Raw genomic sequence first — 4,808 nt, 5'->3', positions numbered from 1 at the left:
CATTGCTAGCCCTGGGGCTAAAATAGCATTAGAAGCTAACCCTGTCACTGAACGAGTATTAGTAGCTAACCCTAAACTAGGAATCACTGCTAGTCCTGGGGCTAAACTACCATTAGCAGCTAACCCCAAACTAGCCATCACTGCTAGCCCTGGGGCTAAAATAGCATTAGCAGCTAACGCTGTCACTGAACTAGCATTAGTAGCTAATCCTAAACTAGGAATCACTGCTAGTCCTGGGGCTAAACTACCATTAGCAGCTAACCCCAAACTAGCCATCACTGCTAGTCCTGGGGCTAAAATAGCATTAGCAGCTAACCCTGTCACTGAACTAGCATTAGTAGTTAACCCTAAACTAGGAATCACTGCTAGTCCTGGGGCTAAACTACCAGTAGCGGTTAACCCTGAAGCTAATGTAGTGTTAGCCAATAACTAGCATTAGCAGCTAACAATTAAGCTAAACTAGCATTAATTGCTAACTGTTAATGACTTACCCTCTAACCTCTAACCCTTAGCTTTTGCTAGCACTGACCGCTAATTCTAAACTGGCTAACCAGCCCCACCACGATCCCCAACCAGCAGGACAGAAGGGGTTTGCAGGGCGGGGTGAGGGTGGGGGTACGGGGTGCGGGAGACCCTAGAATATACAATATATCTGCTGGTTTAACTTCACCCTATCTTAACAGCAGACACAAACACACATGCATATATACATCACATATATATATATATATATTCCATAGATATATGAGAACATTTATATACCGTCGTACATAAATAGATCAGTAACATGCCTGTATATCTGTGTAGATATATATATGTCAGAATGTACATAAATATACACACATATATATATAATATATGAAGAGATATATGATGATATATGAAGTGTAAGGTAAGGTAGGTCCGGTATGAGCTGCAGTGCATCAGGAGAGAGGATTACAGTAGAACAAGGATTCAAGGCCTTTAGAGCCTGGAGGAGAGGATTACAGTAGAACAGAGACTCAAGGCCTTTAGAGACTGGAGGAGAGGTTTACAGTAGAACGGGGACTCAAGGCCTTTATTAACCATAGAGACTGGAGGAGAGGATTACAGTAGAACAGGGACTCAAGGCCTTTATCATAGAGACTGGAGGAGAGGGTTACAGTAGAACAGAGACTCAAGGCCTTTAGAGACTGGAGGAGAGGTTTACAGTAGAACGGGGACTCAAGGCCTTTATTAACCATAGAGACTGGAGGAGAGGATTACAGTAGAACAGAGACTCAAGGCCTTTAGAGACTGGAGGAGAGGATTACAGTAGAACAGAGACTCAAGGCCTTTAGAGACTGGAGGAGAGGATTACAGTAGAACGGGGACTCAAGGCCTTTATAAACCATAGAGAATGGAGGAGAGGATTACAGTAGAACAGGGACTCAAGGCCTTTAGAGACTGGAGGAGAGGATTACAGTAGAACAGGGACTCAAGGCCTTTAGAGACTGGAGGAGAGGATTACAGTAGAACGGGGACTCAAGGCCTTTATAAACCATAGAGACTGGAGGAGAGGATTACAGTAGAACAGGGACTCAAGGCCTTTATAAACCATAGAGACTGGAGGAGAGGATTACAGTAGAACGGGGACTCAAGGCCTTTATAAACCATAGAGACTGGAGGAGAGGGTTACAGTAGAACAGGGACTCAAGGCCTTTAGAGACTGGAGGAGAGGATTACAGTAGAACAGGGACTCAAGGCCTTTAGAGACTGGAAGAGAGGATTACAGTAGAACAGGGACTCAAGGCCTTTATAAACCATAGAGACTGGAGGAGAGGATTACAGTAGAACAGGGATTCAAGGCCTTTAGAGACTGGAGGATTACAGTAGAACAGGGACTCAAGGCCTTTATAAACCATAGAGACTGGAGGAGAGGTTTACAGTAGAACAGAGACTCAAGGCCTTTATAAACCATAGAGACTGGAGGAGAGGATTACAGTAGAACAGGGACTCAAGGCCTTTATAAACCATAGAGACTGGAGGAGAGGATTACAGTAGAACGGGGACTCAAGGTTTTTAGAGACTGGAAGAGAGGATTACAGTAGAACAGGGACTCAAGGCCTTTATAAACATAGAGACTGGAGGACAGGATTACAGTAGAACAAGGACTCAAGGCCTTTAGAGACTGGAGGAGAGGATTACAGTAGAACAGAGACTCAAGGCCTTTAGAGACTGGAGGAGAGGATTACAGTAGAACAGGGACTCCAAGCCTTTATAAACCATAGAGACTGGAAGAGAGGATTACAGTAGAACAGGGACTCAAGGCCTTTAGAGACTGGAGGAGAGGATTACAGTAGAACAGGGACTCAAGGCCTTTATTAACCATAGAGACTGGAGGAGAGGATTACAGTAGAACAGGGACTCAAGGCCTTTAGAGACTGGAGGAGAGGATTACAGTAGAACAGAGACTCAAGGCCTTTATAAACCATAGAGACTGGAGGAGAGGATTACAGTAGAACAGGGACTCAAGGCCTTTATCATAGAGACTGGAGGAGAGGATTACAGTAGAACAGGGACTCAAGGCCTTTAGAGACCATAACTGGAGGAGAGGATTACAGTAGAACGGGGACTCAAGGTTTTTAGAGACTGGAGGAGAGGATTACAGTAGAACAGGGACTCAATGCCTTTAGAGAATGGAGGAGAGGATTACAGTAGAACAAGGATTCAAGGCCTTTAGAGACTGGAGGAGAGGATTACAGTAGAACAGGGACTCAAGGCCTTTAGAGACTGGAGGAGAGGATTACAGTAGAACAGGGACTCAAGGCCTTTAGAGACTGGAGGAGAGGATTACAGTAGAACAGGGACTCAAGGCCTTTATAAACCATAGAGACTGGAGGAGAGGATTACAGTAGAACAGGGACTCAAGGCCTTTAGAGACTGGAGGAGAGGATTACAGTAGAACAGGGACTCAAGGCCTTTAGAGACTGGAGGAGAGGATTACAGTAGAACAGAGACTCAAGGCCTTTAGAGACTGGAGGAGAGGATTACAGTAGAACAGGGACTCAAGGCCTTTAGAGACTGGAGGAGAGGATTACAGTAGAACGGGGACTCAAGGCCTTTACATAGAGACTGGAGGAGAGGATTACAGTAGAACGGGGACTCAAGGCCTTTATAAACCATAGAGACTGGAGGAGAGGATTACAGTAGAACAGGGACTCAAGGCCTTTATAAACCATAGAGACTGGAGGAGAGGATTACAGTAGAACAGGGACTCAAGGCCTTTAGAGACTGGAGGAGAGGATTACAGTAGAACAGAGACTCAAGGCCTTTAGAGACTGGAGGAGAGGATTACAGTAGAACAGGGACTCCAAGCCTTTATAAACCATAGAGACTGGAGGAGAGGATTACAGTAGAACAGGGACTCAAGGCCTTTATAAACCATAGAGACTGGAGGAGAGGATTACAGTAGAACAAGGACTCAAGGCCTTTAGAGACTGGAGGATTACAGTAGAACAGAGACTCAAGGCCTTTAGAGACTGGAGGAGAGGATTACAGTAGAACAGGGACTCAAGGCCTTTATAAACCATAGAGACTGGAGGAGAGGATTACAGTAGAACAGGGACTCAAGGCCTTTATACCATAGAGACTGGAAGAGAGGATTACAGTAGAACAGGGCCCGTATCCACAAAGCCTCTCGGAGAACGAAGTGCTGAACTAGAATCAGGTGCCACCTGTCCATATAAACATATTCGGATTTAATAAAAGACTAAACTGGGGAGGGTTATACACGCTTTATACCTGGTTTATAAAGGCTTAATACGAGTGGTGTAGATGGAGGCAATGATAGGAAGTGAAACGAAGGAAAAGGAAACATATAATGTTACTAATGACTGGCCTAAACAGTCTTCTGATAGATGGAATAGCTTCCCCAAATACACCTTCTCCAAGAAACGTTAACTAGCTACGAACTAGCCTGTGTTTACCTTGCAGAATGATATCAGGATTATTTGCATCAATCCAGTGGCCATTTGTTTTAGAAAACTCCATCTCGTGCTACATAAACACCGCTAACCAAACAACAGTGCTAGGTGGCTGTGCTACACAAACACCGCTAACCGCTAACCAAACAGCAGTGCTAGGTGGCTGTGCTACAGAAACACCACTAACCAAACAACAGTGCTAGGTGGCTGTACTACAGAAACACTGCTAACCAAACAACAGTGCTAGGTGGCTGTGCTACAGAAACACCACTAACCGCTAACCAAACAACAGTGCTAGGTGGCTGTGCTACTGAAACACCGCTAACCGCTAACCAAATTACAGTGCTAGGTGGCTGTGCTACTGAAACACCGCTAACCAAACAACAGTGCTAGGTTGCTGTGCTACAGAAACACCACTAACCAAACAACAGCTAGGTGGCTGTGCTACAGAAACACTGCTAACCAAACAACAGTGCTAGGTGGCTGTGCTACAGAAACACCACTAACCGCTAACCAAACAACAGTGCTAGGTGGCTGTGCTACATAAACACCGCTAACCGCTAACCAAATTACAGTGCTAGGTGGCTGTGCTACTGAAACACCGCTAACCAAACAACAGTGCTAGGTTGCTGTGCTACAGAAACAATGCTAACCAAACAACAGTGCTAGGTGGCTGTGCTACAGAAACACCGCTAACCAAACAACAGTGCTAGGTGGCTGTGCTACAGAAACACCGCTAACCAAACAAGAGTGCTAGGTGGCTGTGCTACAGAAACACCACTAACCGCTAACCAAACAACAGTGCTAGGTGGCTGTGCTACATAAACACCGCTAACCGCTAACCAAATAACAGTGCTAGGTGGC

Source organism: Salmo salar, unplaced genomic scaffold (assembly GCF_905237065.1).
Source record: "Salmo salar unplaced genomic scaffold, Ssal_v3.1, whole genome shotgun sequence".
NCBI classification, from domain to species: Eukaryota; Metazoa; Chordata; class Actinopteri; order Salmoniformes; family Salmonidae; genus Salmo; species Salmo salar.
This window is presented reverse-complemented; position numbering follows the sequence as displayed.